This window comes from Seriola dumerili, unplaced genomic scaffold, assembly GCF_002260705.1.
Source record: "Seriola dumerili isolate Sdu_G_001 unplaced genomic scaffold, Sdu_1.0 BDQW01000273.1, whole genome shotgun sequence".
NCBI lineage: Eukaryota > Metazoa > Chordata > Actinopteri > Carangiformes > Carangidae > Seriola > Seriola dumerili.
The window spans coordinates 2,004,442-2,026,354 of NW_019174528.1; positions in this window are offsets into that span (position 1 = coordinate 2,004,442).

Here is a 21,913-nt window from a genome sequence, read left to right on the forward strand (position 1 = left end):
GCTTGCTTGGTAGGAGTGTGTGACCTTTGAAAAGAAATGATTTTGGAAGTCTCTGAATGAGAACCAAATTGGTCAACTCCTATGAGAGACTCCACCTTTTCTTCACTCCAGTAATAACACAGAGGAGGGGAGGAGGAAGGACGAGCTCTCTCTCTCTCTCCCTCCCTCCCTCCCTCCCTCCCTCCCTGTGTCTGGCTGGATCTCAGGCTCTCATATTTGGAGGCCCTTGCAATCGATACAGGCTGTCTGTGATTGGGTTGCCTTGCGTGATTCATTTCTGTAACCTTGGTGATGGTTTGATGTGGAGGCTGCACCCATGTCCATATTATGACTCAGTGAGCGCGTGTGGAGAAGAGAGGTTGGTCAGGGGAGGTATCGATTGGTCCTTTACTCTCCCTGTCCTCTTTGCTCTCCCCTCCATCTCCCTCTCTTTCTTTATCCATCCTTTTTCTCGCTTGCTGTGCAGCCTTGATAGTTTGGTCATAATTTGAAATGACTTTGTGTTCTCAAGAAATGATTATTTAACCCTAAATGTTCCCTTGGGTGTTAATGTTTATCTCTTCTTTCTCCCTTCTCTCTCCCTTCTCTCTCCCACCATCTCCTTCCCCATTTCCTCTCCTCTTCCAGAATTCAATCAGACACAATCTGTCCCTGCACAGTCGCTTCATACGGGTGCAAAACGAAGGGACGGGGAAAAGTTCCTGGTGGATGCTGAACCCAGAAGGCGGGAAAATGGGAAAGGGGCCGAGGCGACGCGCGGCCTCCATAGACAACGGCACCCGCTACCTGAAGACCAAGGGTCGCATCAGCCGGAAGAGAGCCGGGGCTGTGGGCCTCGGACGGGGACAAGGTCAGGGGGGCGGACCTGCATTACAAGGCTCCCCGGAGCACGGCAGTCCGGCAGGGAAAGGAGGTGTGGGCATTGGGGGCGAGGAGTACGACACCTGGACAGATCTCCACTCCCGCACCTCCTCCTCTGCCTCCACGCTGAGCGGCTGCCTGTCCCCGATCCTGGCTGAGGCGGAGGCCGACGAACCGGAGGAGGGCGGGCTGTCCTGTTCGGCCTCCCCTCGACTGTACCCCAGCCCCACCAGCACCCGTTCCCCGGCCCTGGGAACTGGGGGCCACTGCCCCACCGTGGAACTGCCCCAGCTGACTGACCTGACCGGGGCTATCAGTCTAGATGAGAGCGGCTACCCCCAGCCGCCGCAAATCAAATGCAACAGTTATCCCTATGTGCCTGGGCCCAAGGCAGAGGGCTCGTACTGCGGGCCCATGTACGGACAGCCTTCTATGGGCATGCTCCGGCACCACACTCCCATGGAGACCATCCAGGAGAACAAGCCAGTCAGCTTCCAGCGCCCGATGAGGGGCTACTCAGAGAACAATGCCCTGCAGAGTCTGCTCACCGGAGGTCCCTCGTACTGCAACAAAGACACAGTGCTGGGCCAGGGGCGGGAAACACACACACTAATAACACAGGGAACCAACGGCGTTCACAGCCAGCACAGCCACAATCAGAACCGCAGCCACAATCACAGCCAAGAGCACGCTCACAATCCCAGTCTACACAACGGCCACGGCTCCGTCCATGACCAGAACACAACCCACCATCAGAACCACAATCAGGGTCACAAACACCAAGCCAGCCTCGACTACAGCCACAGCCACAAGCCCCTCCCTGCGCACGACTACGGCCCGGGTCACGAGCACGGTCACAGTAACAAAGTGAACCCCAGCCACGACCACAACCCTCGCTCCGGCCAGAGTCACATGCACAGCCACAACCCCCATAACCCTATGCACAGCGGGCCTCACCCGCAGGCCCTCTCCCCACGGGTTAGCACTGACATCCTGCAGCCCTACAGCCTCAAAACCTCCAACCACTACGGGCCCCGCCCCCACCTCCCGACGTCGCCGTCCCTGCCGCCCAACCCCGCCGGCGTCATGGACGTTCCCCAGGACCCCTGTCGCCTGGCGTCCGCGCCTCACCCCCGTCACCAGCCTTACCCGGGAGCCCACCATCAGGGCATGACTGACTCCTGGCATGGCTACTACCACAACAATGCCGGTTACCAGGGGCAACAGCACAACTCCCACAGCAGAATGGCCGCCACCCTGGAGATGGAGAACATACCCAATAGCCTGGACTGTGACGTAGACTCCATCCTGCTCAATGACTTCATGGAGACGGAGAGCATGGACTTCAACTTCGACGGCTCTCTGTCCCAGGGCGTGGGCATGGGGATGGGCATGAGCTTAGGGGCGTTCGCTTGCCCGCCGCCGGCACACAGTAACCAGAGCTGGGTGCCGGGGTGAACCCAAGGCGTCCTGTAGGGTTGTGGATAAGACACATGACTGGAAAGCTCACCCCACTACTGGGCCAGGCTGCTGGGGGGGGGGGTGTACCCTCGGACTGACTGACTGTGATTCTGTTTCTCTGAGACTGTAGAGCAAAATACGTATCGTCATTTCGTTTTTCCCGGGGACTCCCTTCACCCCCGCACCCTCCTCCTCCTCCTCCTCCTCTCTTTCCTCCCTGTTTATAAAGCCTTCTGTCTCCATATTGAACCTGCCCCCCCAATGAGCCCACTGCTAAAGACCCCCTTGTTCGTGCCCTTCAGTTTATTTATTTTTTATTTTATTTCCCGCTGTTTTCTTTTTTTCTTTCTTCTGCTCTCCTCCCAGTCTCGTCCTGCCTGTTCTAAGCTCTCAAGCACTTTACATCCGTCCTTTCATACAGATGCAGTAACACAAAGACCAGGCAAAGTCACGTTGTGTGTTGGCTTAAGTTTAATGTATGCAATCCACTTTACAGTATTATCTCCTCCTACAAAGGGGGTGTTGTTTTTGACTTGGGAACATGATCAAACAGCTGCATAAATATCTTTCAGAGTAGAGGTGCTCTCAGATTGGGGGGTGGGGGGGTGAGGGGGTGGAGGGGTAGGTGGGTTAAAATGCAGGGGAGGCTTTGAGGTTTAGGGATGAAGGAGAGGGGAAAAAAAGAAGGTATTTAGAAGAAGGGATGGAGGTAAAGGAAGGAAGGGAACTCCAGGGTCAGAGCGACTTCTCTCCGCGGTGGACAGCGGCGTTTCCTGTCATCCATCAGGCAAACCATCAGCACCACTCCATTGAAATGCAACGTCCCTTCTTTAATCTCCAAAGTAATGCCAGAGTGATGCATCACTATTGCAAATCTAATGCGCCACTCTGTGTTTTTTCAAACCCCCCCCCAACTCACTCTCTCCCTCTTCAGCTCCGGACACACCAGCTTAATGTGTTTTGGCGAAAGTGATGATTAAAGTCACTCTGCACTAAATGGGGGAGGGATATGAGGGGGGGGGGTGATGGTGTTAGGCAGGAGGGTGGGGTTGGGGTAGAAGAGATAAGGGGAGATGATAGGAGAGGAGAAATGCAAATATTCCCTCTGTGCCTCTTCCTCTCCATTTTGTGGATTTATGTAGCTTTCCCCGTAATGAAATAAGCAACGATCAGAGCCTGCTGTACATCCTGAGGAGCTCTCTGATTGGCCTGCGCCGGGGGGGGGGGGGCTGCCTCAGCACGGCTCCTTCACCGACTGACCCCAGAACAGCTTAGCGAGCGGCGGTGGTCAGGGCTCGGATGTTGATGGAGCCGCCGGGTCCTCAGACCCCAGGCGACCCCCGTCTAATTCACTAACACCCAGGTTCAAGCCCGCGATGTGCTTTTACTCCTGCAAATTGCACACTGATGAAAAGCGTCAGCAGATTACTATTTGGTGCTATCTCCTCTTCCCAGGCTCCCTCCTATCACGCCGCCCCATCCCGAGGTTACTCGGAGGGTAAACAAGAGTAATTAACCGCCAAACAAGATGGATGATTTATGCAAGTGTGTGTATTCGCTCATTGGCACAAAGTCATAATTCTTCCCCTCACCGAGCTCGAGGAGGGCGATTTTTTTGAGAGGTGGCGTCCAGTGACAAGGTAAAGCGGCTGGCAAGCGTGTCGCGTACAGTGTCCTTCAAGCATCTCCTCTATAATCACCCCCCCCCCCCCACACACCCCCACACACACACACACACACACGCACACACGCAGACACCGTCCCAGCTTTTACTTTGCTGTCGTCTTCTCTTGTGCTTGTTCTGTGGTCGTGCAGTTGTCTGTCCTGTTTCAGTACCAGCGTGGATAGGAAGCTTTCGTGTGCATTTTATTTTTCTTCGTTCCCATAAGAGAAAACAGGCAAAGGAGGAGGAGGAGGAGGAGGAGGAAAGAGGGGGGTGGCAATCGCCAATCCCTGTCCTGGCACCTGTCCCACTCAAGATAGAGAGAATAGGAACAAGAGAGAGAAGAAAGGTAGACAGATACAGCGAGAGGCTGAATGGGAGGGAGGGAGCAGGCGAGCTAGATGAGGAGGCAGGATCTGTGAGACTGGGAGAGATTTTCCAGCTCGGTAGCTTTCTGTAGAATTGGCTGTTTGAATCAGGCCAAATGTCAAGTGCTACTCAGCCAGCTCCAGCGAGCTTTGACCAGAAAGCCACTTCTCCCTCCTGATCAAGGACAATGACGGGTATTTCCATACAAGTTTCTTTTGCTTTCTTCTTTTTCCTTTTCATGAGTTAAGATGGCCCATTGTTGTAACCCAACTGTAATTTGTTCTCTGGCCTGTGTGCATTTGTGTGTTGAGCTTCTCATGGATGTGCGAGTGTGTGTGTGTGTGTGTGTGTGTGTGTGTGTGTGTGGCACAGTGATGTACAAGAACTGATTAAGGGAATATTGCTGAGAACTAACTGGCCCTGGTGTTGTCCATGCCTGGCTGAGTGCAGCATACATAATATATACAGTTTATATTTATTGGTTAGGGAGCCGGGTCTATGCAGGACCGCTCAGACCCCTCACTGCTTTGTCTTCTTGATGACAAAGAGGCAGAATGCTATTTCAGTTTGACTACATTTCATTCTGTACATAATCTATATTGAGAAAATTGTATTATAATTTTTTTGCAAATATCAATTTCTTTTCTAAAATGATGTATCTGCTCATCTGGTGACCGTAAAAAAATAAAAACAAATAAGAACATAGATGTTTTTTGTGTGTGTGTGTGTCTCTGTTGTTTCACTATAACACACGTGCACTGCTGCGAGGTCAACACGAAGACGGGCGCACGTCAAGTCAAGTCTCCATATATGTTTACATGGAGAAGGCATCGAGCTAATTCCACATATCTCCAAGGACTGGTTGGATGGTACGGTGGCCCTGAGGGCTCAACGCACCGCAACTTAAGGAAACACATGCAAACAGACAAAACTCGAAGAAAACAGTCAGAAAACATCTCCGTCAATTCTGAAAACACACACGTTGCTGCAAAAACCGACGACACAAGCAAATACACAGACGACGGAGGACGTGTTTCCAGGGGACACAACAAAAGTGACGGACCTCGGTGGTGTTCACGAGTTTGTGACTGTTGGAAGTGAAAAGCGCTGAACTACAAGCGCACAGAGATGTGTTACGATACATCCGTGCAAGTGCGTCCCGGCCCGGGTTCATCACTTTTTTGTGTCCCCTGGAAACACATCCCCTAGAGAGAGAGAGAGAGAGAGAGAGAGAGAGAGAGAGAGAGAATCACCAAGAATGGAGTTATGAGGTTTTCACATTAACACTTGTCATACATTATAAGCTGATATATTGACCAGCTGACACCAGTGACTCAGTGGTTGTCTCATTAGTTGTGTGTGTGTGTGTGTGTGTGTGTGTGTGTGTGTGTGTGTGTGTGTGTGTGTGTGTGTCTTTAAAGAACTTAACTCCATTTATAATTAATTACAATATATTATACTTAATTATGTGTGTAGATCAGGGAGCATGTGTATCATCTGTGGGTATGTGTATGTATGTATGTTTATGAGATAATGTGTGTGAGTGTGTGTATGTGTGTGCGTTTGCTCAACCAAACACACATTTCAGAGTGTGTATGATTGAGAGTTTAACACACCAGTACATCACCCCATATCTCAGTTTTGTGACTGTCTGAGTGTGTGTTTGTGCACAGTTGTCTGCACATGTGTTTTGGTGTGTGTGTGTGCGTGTGCGTGTGTGTTTCTAGTCTAGCGCCTGTGTGATAAGGCTCGTTAGCAACCCGATGCCGTGCCACAGCTGTGTCTGTCCCAGTGGAGGCTTCCTCACTGAGGGACTGACTGCATCTGCACTGCCATACTGTGCCACACACACACACACACGACTGTGTCCTCATCGCCCCCTCACCTCGGTTACTGTGTGTGTGGCGTCAGCCTACAGAGAGACAGTCAAAGCCCTACATAGTTAGTTAGCAGCAGCTCACCTGACAAGATGGCTGATCCTTGTACACCTGGGAAGATGGCGGTACCCAAAGCCCCACACACACACACACACACACACACACACACAGACACGCTGTCAGAAGCCAATAACAGCTCTCCATCATCCCCAGCTCATGCCGTTCTATAAAATATGCCTTTCAGATGCTAGTTAGTTCATCTGGTGGAGAGAGGGAGGTTAGTGTGAGACAGAATGCATAATAAGGACGGGCTCCTGCTGCACTCCATGCAAATGTGAAGCCTGACGTGTCAGAGCTGTGATGGATCTGTTCTGACAGACATGGTGACAGCCCGGTGACAGCAACTTAAAAACCTACACTCCTCCTCCCTCTTACACTCTCTCTCTCTCTCTCTCTCTCTCTCTCTTCGTATATATTTACAACCGTGGCATCTTAATGCACTTTTCCTCCCTAATCTCCCATGTTCCTCTGCAGCTAGTTCAGAGACGTCCCCATATTTCACAGGATGTGGAGTTTTGTGATCTGACAAAAGGTTGTAGGCTGATAGTGCAAACTCTGCGCCGGTGCACGTATCTGTGGAAAGCGCATGGTGCCGTATAATGTGTCGGGTCTGTCGGTTAATATCAGTGAGGAACAGTGAAACACCGTGACTCTTTAGGAACTGAAATCCAGAGGTGCCGTTTGTAAACTGGTTATTGTGCTTCTCCTCATGACCACAGTCTGTATTATTAATGCACCAGCACTAAAACATCAATACATAAAAAAGAAAAGATTTAGATGGAGGAAGATACATTTTCCCCCGAAAACATGAAGAGGAGTTCATCGTCCCGTTCTTGTGGACGCGATATATCTCAGGAACGCTTTGATGGAACCAGCTCAAATTTGACATTCACTGGGACTCCGAGCTGAACTGATTGGATTCTGGTGGCCAAAGGTCAAAGGTCAAGGTCACGGTGACCTCACAAAACACGGTTTAGGCCTCTTGAATGTGGTACCTCAAGAGCACCTTCAGGAAATTTGTTTAGATTTGGCAAAAACATTCACTTGGACTCAGAGATTTAAATGTCTCTCTATTGTATTTTTATCATCTCTATTTCAACCTTTTATTGCTTTTACTGTGTTTGTGTGTGTGTTTTTCTCTAATTGTCCTTTTCTATATTGAATTATTTATGCATTATGGTGCTTTAAAAATAATAATAATAATAATAATTATTATTATTATTGTTATTATTATCATTATTATTAAGATGACCTGATTAGATTTTGGTGAAAATAAGTCAAAGTTTCGGGTCACTGTGACCTGACGAAACACTCTTTTGGCCATAACTCACAAATTCATTCACTAACCCTAACCCTTGTGACACAATTTTATTACTACACACAAAAACTACTTTTTTATTTTAATTAATGAATTTTTTCTTATTTCCATGCACACACACATCTCTCCCGCTTTCCTACATAAGTGAGGATGCCATTTATTAGTTTTTTTTTAAACATAGAGTCAACTCAGAGAGGGCGGTTGTGAGGTTACGACGTGCTCGGGATAGTTTAACCACGTCCTTTGCTTGTGGTCATATCTGTTTTTTTTTAGCTGCACTTTCATCCACCTGCACTTGAGTTCACTGAGCGTTGTGTTGCTGCGTACGTGCACAGCGGCCGATCGCCTGCAATGACAGGCAGACATCATAGTGTCAGGTTAAAAGCAGGGGAGGGCTGACGGAGGCAGACGGACCGAACCAAACCCAATGTTGTTTTCACTTTGATTTGCCCGTTTCATTTCACATTGGCCAGGCCAGGAATATTCCCAGAGCTCCGTGTGTCCAGTCTGAGCCTCCTCTTACTCTGAGCTTATGGTGATGATTGAAGAAAATTATAGCTTGGATGTAATTGCATATATCAATGCACGTTCAGCTCACCCCTTCCAAGTTCATCCAGCACGTGCAATATTTCCTCAAAAAATACACTGATCTGATTCAAAACCTCTGTTGCAATCTAACTTTATTTTTCTTAAATAGAAGAAAACTGGTTCGCCTTTCAAATTTCTTGCTTTAGAGCTAATTAGTTGTCGAGTAGCGCAGAAGAATAAAAACACTACTGCCTGAAGAAAGGCGTGTAAAGGCAGAGGGAACTCCCAGGCCGTGTGTCCTCTCCGACACTGTGCAGAAGACTGTTCCCGAGCCGAGGCCTCACCCAGACAGAACCACCTCCAACCTGCAGAAATAATGAGAAGCTGATCTCCTCAAATGTTGGTAAAACACCAGCAGCACACATCCCTGACATAATTCAATAATTCTTTCATTTTTTTTTATCATAAGGAAATACAGTATAAACTCAAATTACACAAAATCTATTGCATATTATTCCACAGTGAAAACAGAGAGGGTGTTTCCCCTGCTACAGTATCGGTTGATTGACAACAGCGAATTGGCGTCAGCTTGGAATCGGTGTTGCACTTGGGACTGGAGAATCTGACGCCTATAAGCGTTTATGCAAAGTGGTTATTATACCACATAGTGTTTGAGATTCAAAACATGAGCGTGCTGAGGTCACAGACGTATGATGTACTTTATGACAGATTAACTAATCAGTGGGTAATGTTGACTGACACATTATTAGGCTGTTGAAATTGAAGTAACAACTACTTTTCGGTGACTGGTATCTCACCAATCACTGGATGTTCATGCTCGCTGAGGAACACCAGCACACGGTTCTCGTCACGACAGGAAAACAAATACAAGTCAATGTTATGATACATGGAAATAAAAGGTGAAATCGTGTTGCCAGGTTTGTGCTATTGCTTCTTAGAAAAGTAAAAGACGGTAGGCTGGCTTCGTGTTTGTGGTTAAAGGAGCTATTTGTTAAGTTTTGCTGTTGCTACATAGCTAGCGTTAGCATCAGCAGCTGTTTACTTACCAGTCTGTAAGAAACGTTGTGAGTTCAGCATGAAACTTCATTCCCTTTTTCTCGCCAACATCTGTCTCCAGAGGTGGAAAGCTACACCGATGTTAACTAGTGTTTCTATCACGTCTTTTCTTCTACTGGAGTTAGTGATCAGACTGTCACCTCGTCTTGTGAACGCAGCGACGGGTCGAAGCTCATGTGAAGCGACAATCGCCGCCGACCTGCTCCCGCCAAGAAGCCACGCTCTGTGGCGGCGCAGAAATACTTAACAAACAGCCCCCTTTAATTTAACTGACTGGTTACTGTAGGTTTATTTCAGTTAGAAAGTTATCAAACATAAGCCCTGTTGCTATGGTTACCTGCAGTTTAATGTACTTTGTGCACTAATTTACGCTCCTTGTTTTATGTTTGTCATTACGCAATCGTAATGGACACCTTCCGGCCAATCAGAAATGAGCATCTTTCACGGCCGTGGTCGTGACAGATGCTGTAAATCCGAAGATATTCTCTCTGTATTTGATGTTAGATTTCTCATCGAGGGAGGACGTGGTACGCGACACCGGCGGTCAGCGGGCGCACTGCACAGTAACGCGTCGTGATCCGGTCTCAGTGGCCTCCTGACTCAAAAGGGACAGACCGGTTAGGACTTCCTGTTGGCGGGTGCGTTACAGTCCGCTCACTGCTGTGGTTTATTACAGCAGAGCCTCCCCAGGGATTCAGCTGATGGCGAACATCAAAAGCTGTGCCTGGCATATTAGGACGGCGAGGATGTGGGTGGAGGTCATCTCCACTGAATTCTGCCTCATATATGGGACAAACGCCTTCAGCACGTTGCATGAATGCTCATTATCAATTCATGGAGCCATTGAACACTCCCTGTTTCTCTTCAAATTCTCTTTTTTTTTTCTCCCCTTGTCTTTAAAGGGAGCTGAGCTGTTTCTGCTTTTTTTTTTTTTTGAGCATGAATTTCAACAATTCAAACTTCCGCTCAATGACAAGCTATGAGTCCCACACTGGAAAAAGGTCCCATGTGTTTGAAGCATCTAGGCCGCTCCATCTTTTTGATCAGCAGCTCGGCTGTGAATTCTGCAGATCAGAAAGTGGATCAGAGGCTCCCCGGGGACCGCCATTTACGCCTGCCACCAGCAGAGGATAGAGAACGTAATTAAGAGTTTGTTAAGATGCCCAAATTCCTTCTCATTTCCACCCGCCTCCCTCCATCCGCCTCCCATCCCTCCTCCTCCTGCTCCCAGTAGCTCTGATCTCGCCACAGATTAAACCTCTCATTCCCCGAGAAGACGGAGCCGTGGAGGGGAGCTGCATCTCCAGCCACACAGGCTGATTATCTTAAAGAGTAATTAGTGAGTGTGACAATCCCAGAGACAGAGCGCTGTGTCGACATGATGGAGATGGATTATTCTGACTGGGGTGTACACAGGCCCCCTCTGAAAGGCACAACAAAGAGGAGACCATGTGTTGCATGTGTGTTAATTATCAGTGTCACTCATTCTTTATGTGTCTTTATGTGCTTGTTAGTAATTACCGCTCATGTATGTGTATGTATCAGTGTCAGTCAGTCAGTCAGTCAGCGAGCAACTTCAAACCACCGCAAGGCAACAATTATCCCCTCAATAACACGCGGCTCGGGCTTAGTACATACTGTGATACTGACTGCTAATTGATCTGGAAGTTCATTGTTGCTACTGTGGGGGTGGGTGAAGACTTGAAAACAGATTTTTCTCGCATAGAAATGTGTCTGGGTCAATCAGTACGAGAAGGTATTTCATATTTTATTAACGTTAGTGGTCGTATCCACCGGAAAACAAAGACAAAGGAAATCGGCGTAACACACATAGCGGGGTCCAAAAGTCTTGAGACGACTGATGGAGTTTAAAATGCCTTTTTAACGGAGGGGGAATATAATTTTCTATTGCACAGTTTCTCATCATCACTCTGTCTGACACTCTCAGCGTGTGAGAATTAATACAGTTTAATAAACTAATTTAAATCAGGAGCAATTATTTGAAAGAATTAAAGAGTGATGAAAAATGAATTTGATTCAATCTGCACAAGAGAGAAGGTTGAATATTAGAAGTCTTTATGAGAGAAGTCACACCATGAATTATAACTGAACTATGAACCATACTTGAATTTATAATCTAGACAGCAGTAGTTGGAACAGATACCCTGTTTGTACCTGCCATTAAAGTTAGTTTAGGGTGATTGGTGATTGTGAACTGGTAGGCTTCACTTATGGCTTCCATCTTCTTCTATTCTTCTTCTACTGTTTATTATATCAACATATTAACAGGCTTTGGGATGGATACAATACATACATAAACATACATATTTGTATGGGTTAGACATATGTCAATATATGATATTGTTCCAATTTCTAATAGGTTTATATATATATGCTTTATTTTATATGTACATATATTTCATATAAGGAATTTCAATGAATGTATATATATATATTTATACGTACAACAGCATAAAAACATTTTTTGAAGAAACTGTTTCTCACTCATTCCCTTGCGTTCATGCTTGTTTGTCCCCAGTTTGTCCATGTCTGTGTGCATGTGTGTGTGTGTGTGTGTGTGTGTGTGTGTGTGTGTGTGTGTGTGTGTGTGTGTGTGTGTGTGTGTGTGTGTGTTGCTGGGCGTGGCCTCCTGCTGCTGCCAAACCCGCTGCACACCTGTTTCTGATCAGCTCATCTACTCAACAAGCCCCTGCAGTATTTAAACCCCGGCCTCTGACTCCACTCTTTGGCCAAAATCCAAGTTTTTGAGTTCACGTTTCCTCGTGTTGCTCCTGACTCCGGTTGTTTACCTGTGCTCCAGGTTCACCTTCGCCTGCCTCGCCCAGCTCCTCGTCATCTCTCCACAGCCCGGCCCAGTCTCGCCATCCCAGCGCTAAGACATTACTCCTGAGTTCTACTGTCGACAGCCTCTGTTACACACCTCCGTGTCTGAGCTCTACCTGTGGCTCCTTTAAATCAAAACACAAATAATTGATCCGGGACTGACACCTGGATCGCTGCTGCTGCATGTGTATAACTTCTGGGCTTTAACATTGGCTGAAGAGCGCGAGCCTTCCTCGAGCCACTCTGTGTTTTGCCCCTGGGACTTCTTCTTGTTGACTCCATGTTGAGATGCCGAAACAAGCAGGAGAGAAAACAGATCAATGAAACGGCGTATCAGATGATGGGAAAAGCTGTGAGAAAGGAGTGTTAGCGGAGAGGAGCGAAGATCAAATTGGTGCAAACAAGAGTGACATCATCACCTCTCGTGAACCATCATCGAACCACAGGTTTTGATGGTGGTTCAGTTACGATCCGTCTTTAAATTGGCCGTAAACCTCAGATCTGTCTGTTTGATGATCCAGACACATGCAGTTATAAAGGAACAGTAATATTGTTATTAGTTATTATTAGTAGTAATAGCAGTAATTGAACCTATAACCAGTTGAAATCTGTAATATTTTAGTCCAGTTGGATTTGGGGACACCAGAAAACACAAATAAAGAGACTGTAGTCCAGCAGACTTTAATCTGGCAAATACAGTATGTATGTATATATGTATACATGTATATACAGTATATGTGCATTTGTGTATATATATATATATATATATTTATATATGAAAAATGGAAAAGCTGGCACCTACATTACCCCTAATTGAACTCAATCACTGACAGATGTGGGTGTGTTATGATATTAGCCAGCTCTAGTGACAACAGGTCAGTCAGCCAATCAGGAGAGAGGAAGCTCTGAGCGTCTCTACTGATTGGCTGACTGTTTTCTGAGTGATCCAATAAGAATATTTTCAGGTAAAAACATTCAGATAAACCAAATCCTGTAAAGGTTTGGATGGTGGGTCCAGGTGGGCGGGGCTTGGTGACTGCTTTGTTGTGACATCACAAAGTTCCAGAAGTCCTGACGGCTGGTTTTAAGGCTCAGTTTCTGAATACAGGCTGTGTGCATTTCTCTGTGGACTGAGGCTTTGATACTTTCACAGTATTAATATAGAAGCTAGAGCTGATCTATAATCACACTACACATGGACACAGACCTTTACACTTGATGGGGCTTTAAATGATTTCTGCCAGATTTTCACTCGTTTATAAGAACTATAAACACATTTTGAGCCCTTAAAACAAGAGCTTTAACATACTGTTTGGTTCAGATGAGGTGGGTCTGTTATGGGGAAGAAAAAAAAATCAAAGCGAGATAGCAAATGATGTATTTTAGTTTTAATTATTTTAATGAAAAGAAGTGAATAGTTTTAGCAGGTAAACGACAGGACTGAGACATGTTGGTTATCTGCCAAGAGGAAAAAGCTCACACAATTTGACTGGCAGACAATCTCTGAGAAATAAAGTGGAGAAACACCAACACAAGCACTTTGCACCGAGGATGAAGACAAATTAAGTCGTTTTTTTCCAAAGCTATAATTCACAGTGTGTGTGTGACACTGCGAGTGTTAAGTAAACTGAGGTTTGCATAAGACGTAGGATGAACCTGCCACAAAATACTGTGAGGAATGTTGATTCATCTCCATCCTACCATGATTAAAACTCCATTTCAGAGGATGTGTGAGGAAACCTGCAGTGTCAGACTGAGACTGAGAGGCAGGAGCAGAGAGCAGGAGGAGTGTTAGATTGCATGGCAGGTAGATTGCATCCATCACAGAGGGATCATCTCCCCCAAAACACTGTCCGCCTCCAGACTTTGCTCTCTTATTTTTCTGTAAAGGAGGGGGGGGCAATTCTCTGCAATTCCCAAGGTGTCAGCGGTACTATCATGTCACAGTGTTGCCGTCCAGCTGTGGGTAGCTTGAAACGGAGGGGGTGAAGTTGAGCCGGGCGATAGACATCTCATTACACTTTCATGTGCTGCTAACCGCCGCAGGTTGGCCGGCTGGTCAGAGAGAGAGAGCTGAAACACAGCTTCATTGATTCAGATGCTCCGCTCTGCACGCCCAGAGGCAGGTGCTTCACTCCTCCCCCCCCAACGTTAATTAATTTCCTGACGCGTCACTCTTCGTCATTCCCCGCAGTCATGTCTTCTGCTCTGTGTCCCGTGGCTCTACTTTTATCAAACGGCAGGATGTTTGACATCAAAATGGTGCGCTGCGGTGCCAAAGGGGGCGAGCCTGAGCCCCTCCGTGGCCGTGGATTGACCTGGCCTGGCGTCAGCTGAGCTGTCAGCCAGAGTACAGCCCGAACTGACAGTGTCTCTCTGTCTCAACCCCAACACTGGACTCATTCTTTCCCTGCCGCGCCGGTCCCTGCAGCAGGCCGCACATATGGCTGACATGCATTGCCCGGGGTTACGCCTGGGGGCTGGCATCCCCTCTCTGTAGGCCGCGGCTCCCTGGAGAAGCAGGTGGTGTCAGATAACAGCTGCTGGTTGCGGCAGGAATGGTCGCCCCTCACGTGCACCCTTAATTCCACTTCTCCCCAATTCAACCAGTGTGGGCCAGTGCTTTTCAACTGGGTGTCACATGTTTCGTTTGATGTTTGCACATGAGCCATAAAACGAGGTCACGGTCACAGTTTGGTATGAATGTCTCAGTGTTCTAGTACGTTTGAACTAGCAAGAAGAATTTTTCTGATACACGCACTGATGCTTTTAAAGATGGCGGTCGTTTTGTCATCTGCTCATTCTTTCGTGTGACATTAAAATGCTTAAAATATAAAATATAAATGAGGTATTTTTAGCCACACCATGGGTGGCAGTGGTGCTCGGTCAGTTGGCCCTCTGCTTTGGTCCGTACTGAAATATCTCAGCGACTGTTGGAAGGATTTCCGCGGTCAGTCGTGGTCCAGAGAGAATGAGTCCTGCTGACTTTGATGATCGCCACCAGCATGTTGACATGTGTGGTTCGGAGTGAAATGTCTTAACAACTGTTGGATGGATTTCCAGGCGGTTTAGTGCAGACAGTCTAAGGCTTTTACTTCACCACATACACCACAAGTTCCTGTGGTTGCTGTAGAGACCGTTGTGGTATTGTGGGACGTTCGCCGCAGGATTGTACCACAGATTCTGTGGTGTTATCAAACACCTGAGCCTCTCTTCTGATTGGCTGACTGTTTTCTGAGTGATGGCATAAAAATAAAGCAGATTCCAGGTGGGAGGGGCTTCGTGACAGCTTTGTTGTGACATCACAAAGTTCCAGAAGTCCTGACGGCTGGTTTTAAGGCTCAGTTTCTGAATACAGGCTGTGTGCATTTCTCTGTGGACTGAGGCTTTGATACTTTCACAGTATTAATATAGAAGCTAGAGCTGATCTATAATCACACTACACATGGAAATGTCACTTCATACGATATGGGACCTTTAATGTCAAGCATGTTATCAATTAAAAAAGTCAATGCAAACCTTAAGCTTCGTTAACTTGACCACAACACAGCATTTGCCATCAAATTTTACATCATTATGCATCTAGAACCAACGACAGCTCAGAAAATACTTTTAATTCATAAGAATTAAAAGAATCGCTATATAAGACAAAACAAGCGATAAACTTAGTGTTTACGCTGCAATTTTAAAATCTGATTTTGTATCATTATTTTTCTTTTTTTTTGTTATTTTTTCAAACCAAGAGATTTTCTGATTTTATTTTGAAAAGTCCAAGTTGAAATGAGCTCCACATATAACTCAAAGCAGAAGATGGAAGTTGGATGAAACAGTAATGGCTGAAGATGAACTGAAGAAGCTTTGGTGAACAAACGCAAATTGAGCGGCTTAAGATTCATTGTAAAAGTAAAGTAAAGCCTTTCATCCCAGCAAATGAAAAAAATAAATACGTTTTATTTTCCTAATTGGCTGCACAACATTCAGCCCATCTCGAACTTTAAAGATGTGTGCTGGGTCATTAACAGGTTTGTTTTCTCCCGAGGGAACCGTCTCAACTTAACGTTTTCAGCTTCGACGCCATCTCAGCGTCGTCCTCTAACAACCTTTTTTTTTTCTCTCAGTGATGACTTTCTCTTCTATGGCGGATTGTGGACTCTGCGGCGGTGAGTGGTTTACAGTCAGACCCTGCTGACACTTGGATCCTAGCGGTGTCCAGCTGAGGACTCAGACCTCAGATCGGGTCAGAGGAGGCAGCTTCAGCACTGACTCACAACCTCTGATCTGCTCCGACAACAACCCTGTCATTTGGCTGACAGGCTCTTCTGAACGTCGCTGGTGGAGACCAATTGTTTCTAACTCTAGAGGGGTTCAACTGGCTGCAAGCACACAGTCATCATATAATCTGGACACGGGGCTCGGGTGAGATGGAGGTTAAGGCTACGGGGAGCAATGTCTATTATCTCAGGCCACAATTTTTAATATTGATAGTAATGGTGATGTTTTTACCTCCACGTGGCTTTTTAGCGTCTCTCTGCGTAAACAGCTGTTTTGATTCTCTCTTACTTCTCTTATCAGTGTCATTTTGCAGATGCAGTTTTTTGTTTCTTTGTTTGTTTGTTTTTTACCAAAGAAGAAATGATAAATCCACTTCACATCACCTTCTTAGCGCCAAAGAGCAGACAAGATGAAATTAGCAACTAGCTGCTGAACACAGCGGCGCATTCAGCAGGTGAATATATTTTTCTCAGAAGATACTGGACACCTGAACGCACCTGAGCACGACCCAAACAGGAAATGAACTGAAGGCATGAACGCCGCTCTGCGTCTGCAACACGTTCCTCGTCGTCTTATATGTGAGATGTGTCAGATGATGTGTCAGTGTTGAGCAAAATCACACGCTTTCAATGAGCTGGAAAAAGGTTTTAAAAACTAAATCACAAGTAAAAGAATAATTACTGAGCTTGTTTGTGATTTGAGGTATTTTGTCTGCAGTTTTACAGAAATGTCTTTTATAACGAGACATGTCCTCCTGTAAGACACGAGCCCACAGTTCGTCTGTGCAGCAGGTTACTGTGACCCATAGTTACCTTTTGTTGCTAGGCGACACCTAGTGGTCGCAGTAATTATGACGGGAGTGAAGGGAAAAATGTGAAAAAGTGGAGGAGGCGGTGGTGGATGGATGAGTGTGACGCAGGAGAGCCGCGTGTTCGATTCCCATGTGAACTGTAACCATGACAACAGAGATCGTGAGATGTTGAGGAAGTACTCACATTAACCTGAGTCACGACCTCTTCCTAAACCTAAGGCGAGCCATGACCGTTATTGTAGTAACCATGGTGACGAGAGGAAGGTTCGCCATTCTTGGTGCAGTCTGCGTGTTTCTTATCGTAACCATGACGACCGAGGTCCGGTATTATTGGTGCCACTCCAGGAGACGCTCCTATGGGTTGTATCAGATGGGCGTCTCATCTAACTCTCACCAAGGAAGCAGCTGAGCGCGTTTTTCCACATTCACAGATTCATTTCAACATTTCAACATTTCAACATTTTAAAAACCTGTAAATGCACCAAAATGAAAGTCGACGTCCGCGGTCTTCAGGTGAACTCGGGACATGAAATCCTTTTACTATCAGCTGGAAACAGTTTCCGCAGCTATTTCAAACTGAATTTCTACCATGCCGTAATATCATAATCACAGATTTGTGTTTGTTTGGACTTTGAACCTGACCTCCTCCTGCACCAGGTTGGAGGGAAAAAGTTGTAAATTGAGCCTCTCGCAGCCTCTCTAAAAAAAAAAAAGAAAAGAAGACATCTTACCTGCGGTTTTTATTTTTTATTTTGATGGAACAAAGAGACTGCTTCCATGTGGCTCCTCTTGATAAATTACAGCCCGCTTGAAGTGTTGCCACAATCAAAATAACCTGAGCAATATGTAGATGTAACGAACGAAGAGCTCCTGCCCTGCTGCAGGCCAAAGCAAACACACTTTATGTTTGCAAACACCTTTAAAGAGAGAGAGAGAGAGAGAGAGAGGCCATTACCAGGCCATAGTGACCTGGAGCAAACCTCTCTCTCTCTCTCTCTCTCTCTCTCCATCTCTCCCTTTATCTCTCTCGGCCGCTCTGCAGCCACACTGCTACTAATTGAAAGTGCTGTGAAATATGGATGAACACAGGAAGCAGGCAGGCTGTTCCTTCCCTTTCCTCTCTTGCATCCTCCATCTCGTCTCTCATCCCTCTTTATCCTTTTATCTCTTTATCTGCCTCTCCTCTTGAGGTCAGATTGGTCTCTCTCTCTCTCTCTCTCCTCTCGCTCTCGCTTACTCCCTCCATCATGAGTCTAGGTGATATTTCAAGGTTCTTCAAACAAATACAACTATGGAAATGCTACACTACACGGCCAATAGTTTGTGGACACCCCAAACTATTTAGTGGACCTAAACTTGAAAGCTTTTATGATTTATCGTGGGCGTTAATCTGCTGCTATAACAGCATCCACTCCTCTCGGCAGGTGTTTTACCAGATGTTCGACATTTTTGCTCCCATTTAGCAACGAGCGCATTAGTGAGGTTGATGCTCGGTGATGGGGTCTGGCTCACAGTCGGCGTTCCACGTCATCCCAGAGGTGGTGGATGTGGTTCGAGGTCAAAATGGGAAAACCATTTTTTATTCAGCTGGCTTCTCATCCAAATGTGATAAATTTACATATATGAAATATCTGCACACAATATCAAAACACACATTGGAAATTAAAATATAAAACCTGTTAGGAATTGAAGTGATTTCATATAATGACATATACTGTATGTCTAGCCAATCCAAATATATGTTTATGTATGTATGTTTATATTATAGACATATCTTACATAAGTATATATCCATCTCAAAGCCTGTCAATATATGTTGATATTATATACAGTAGGGTCCAAAAGTCTAATGGGAAGATGGACATGTTTAAAATGTATAAGCAATAATAAGAAAAGCACGTATAGAATTTTTCTATGTGTGTTGTTTTGATAAACTTGCATATATAAATTAAATGTACTGTATATCATTAAAGGTCCATATTTTCTTCTTCTTCTGTGTTTTATTTGAAGTGTTGATCCATCAGAAGATATAAAAACCATCTCAGTGTAGTTTTACATCTCCTCTCTCAGGCTTCTCTCTGGAGCTCTAGTAGCAACAGGTCGGTGAGCCAATCAGAAGAGAGGAGGCTCTGAGCCTCTCTTCTGATTGGCTGGCTGTTTTCTGAGTGATCCAATAAAAATATATCAGATTTCAGGTAAAAACACTCAGAGAAACCAAATCCTGCAAGGTTTGGATGGTGGGTCCAGGTGGGCGGGGCCTGGCTGAGAGTTTGTTGTGACATCACAAAGTTCCAGAAGTCCTGACGGCTGGTTTTAAGGCTCAGTTTCTGAATACAGGCTGTGTGCATTTCTCTGTGGACTGAGGCTTTGATACTTTCACAGTATTAATATAGAAGCTAGAGCTGATCTATAATCACACTACACATGGACACAGACCTTTACACTGGAGGAGCTTTAAACATATGTTTGCAACATGATTTATAAAAATTCATCATAGATATTTTTTAATATATTTACATATACAAATTTTACTGTGGGTATTTGAAATATATTATAAACATATATCTTCATATGTCCAGAGGATGTATATATGTGATAATAATACATCCCCTTATAGTTAACGTATATGGCAACCTCACTCTTTATATAGGGACATATATGTCATACATTTGCACAGGCCTTTGTCGTGTGGAAACAGGAAACAAACTGTGGTTTGGAAGAATATGGCCGTCTCAGCTGCACTGTAGCATTATGATTTCAGTTAATTAGAACTAAGGGGCCTATTAGTGGGCGGGGAAATATTGATTCACATAAGAATTGTGATTCTTCTACATCTCAAAAAATCAATGTTTGTACTTTGTTTCTGATATCATGGTTTCACATTTTTATTTCAACCAAACAGAAGAAGGGAGGAAGAGCTTGAACAGCAGGAAGGCATTTGGGCGTATTTTAGATTTTATGGCTTAAAGTTTAACTATTTTGTAGAAACATCATATGACATCACCCGGAGACGAACTAAAAGCAAAGCAGCAAAGAGCCAGAGACCAACATGCACTGCACGGCTTTACAAAACTTCCAACCAATTCTGATCACGAGAAGAAAGTCGGCCTCCAGCCTGTGTCAATTTTTTAAAAAAGAGCCGCAGCCGCACAGCATTGTGGATAATGATGGGTTTTCCCTGTGACTGATGTTACAGAGAGAGAGAGAGAGAGAGAGAGAGAGAGCCGGGGAGACAGCATACATAATGACAGAGAAGTCACGTTTTCCAAATTACTAAATTCACTTTTTCAGATAAAAATCCTACATGCTCACACACACACACACACACACACACACACACACACACACACACACACACACACACACACACACACACACACACACTTCTTTCTGCTTAATTTGTTTGCTGAGGTCTTTGTTGGACAGTTATGTTTCATTAAACAATTCACTGGACAAAAGAGAGAATGAATGTTTTGGCACACGGTGCCCTGGAGTAAGAGCCTGGAAATACCCCCCCCCCCCCCCCCTTTTTTTTTTTTTTAAATTTATTAAGGCAATTTTGAGAATAGAGATTCGATTCTGAATTGATTCCCACCCAAACCACAAAAAAGCCCCGGACTGAAAGTATGTGGATTGGGTTTTTTCTTTTCTTTTTTTTTTTTTGCATTTATTTACTTGCTTTATATAAAAGCTGCAATAACTCCTCATGGTGAAATCGTCTTTTCCCATAATGATCGCAGTCTAAAACCAAAAAATAAATGCTATATAAATTGCTGTTATTAATGCACTAACTCAAACTTTTAGGGCCGTGTTTCTCAACATTTTTATTTTTGAAACGAAGCAGCAGTGTGTGCTGCAGGAATGAGTCCTAAAAACCTGCAAATAAGTTAGCAGTTAGCATTTTAGCACTAGCTAGTCCCAAAGTGGACGTGTCTTTTGAAAGGGTTTTTGGTTAGACAACTGAAATAATGTCTGTGGTCAACTCAAGCTGAAGACAAGACATTTATGAATAATACTCCAGTCCTGATTCCTTTAAGCTTTTACGTCTGTAAAAAGCTAAATCAAACGAACAGTTGAAGTTTAGTGGTGGAGATGTTGAAGTCATGCAACAGTGGTTTATGCTTTTAAAGCTTAACTTTATCTTTCTTCTCTATGTGACAAATAAAGTTTCTTGAATTGAACTGAATTTTGCTTCTGGTAACGTAAGGAAGTATCATAAACTTTTGTTTGTCACAGATTTTATGTTCTGCCAGTGTAAGAATCCAGTTGCCTTTTTGTGGAGGGAACCGGTGTGATGCTAACTTCTAACAAACGTACGTCATCCCTGCAGCTCCCTATACGGCCCCTGTGGTAGCATGTCCGTAAGTAATGAGCCGTTCAAGCAAAGTCATTTTGTCTTCTCAGGTTGTTACGTTCGACAAGAGGTAAAACTTTCCAGTTTTCAAAAGATTTAAAAAGCAAAGATTGGAGAAATCAACATCAGTTCGTGAAGCAGATTCGTTTTTTCTTATTTCCTCCCTGAGTCATCATCCAGCAACCTGTTGTGAAGGTCCCAGCCCTCAGCTTAAAAACAGCTAACTGTTGTAATTACACATTGTCACCTGTAAATTTAAAACAACATAGATGCAGAGAGCTGCAGTGTCTGGAGAAGCTTCTGCAAATGTTCATATCAAGCTGGATTGAACCCAACAAGTAAACGAATAGGAGGTTCAGCGCTGCCTGTAACCTGAGAGTCAAAACCTACTACTGCTCTCCACAGATTTTGGTGGAGG